The sequence below is a fragment of the Terrapene carolina genome, unplaced genomic scaffold, assembly GCF_002925995.2.
Source record: "Terrapene carolina triunguis isolate 2854851 unplaced genomic scaffold, T_m_triunguis-2.0 Scaffold833, whole genome shotgun sequence".
NCBI lineage: Eukaryota > Metazoa > Chordata > Testudines > Emydidae > Terrapene > Terrapene triunguis.
In genome coordinates, this window is record NW_020665184.1 from 1,261,145 (window position 1) to 1,261,593 (window position 449).

Here is a 449-nt window from a genome sequence, read left to right on the forward strand (position 1 = left end):
GGGGGGGGGGGGGGAATCCAAGAAGAAGCTTGTGACTAAAGTAAAAGGGTTTGTTTGAAAAGGAGCCGGCTTGTGTCTGATCCTTAATTGGGGGGGGGGGGGGGAAGAGGCTGGGTGACCCTGCTGGGGGGCGGAGGGTCCCATCCAGCTCCTGAGCGGGGCCCATCCAAGCCCTGGTGCTGACGCCCTATGGATCAGTTTAACCTCGGATGGAGCCCAGGTGTGCAGTCTGTCCTGGTGGGTGCTGTAGCACCTCACACCACTAGGTGGTGCTGTCGGCTGCATCTCACTAGCTCCCTGGTGTGCGGCCAGCTCTGGGGAGGCAAATCCCGGTCTCCTAGAACATCAGGGTCAGCCTGCTCTAGCGGAGGAGACGGTTGCAGGGCCTGGGATTCTTTCCTGGGGGGGGGGGGGTGAACCCCCTGAGGGCTCTTGGCTTCCCTCCCTCC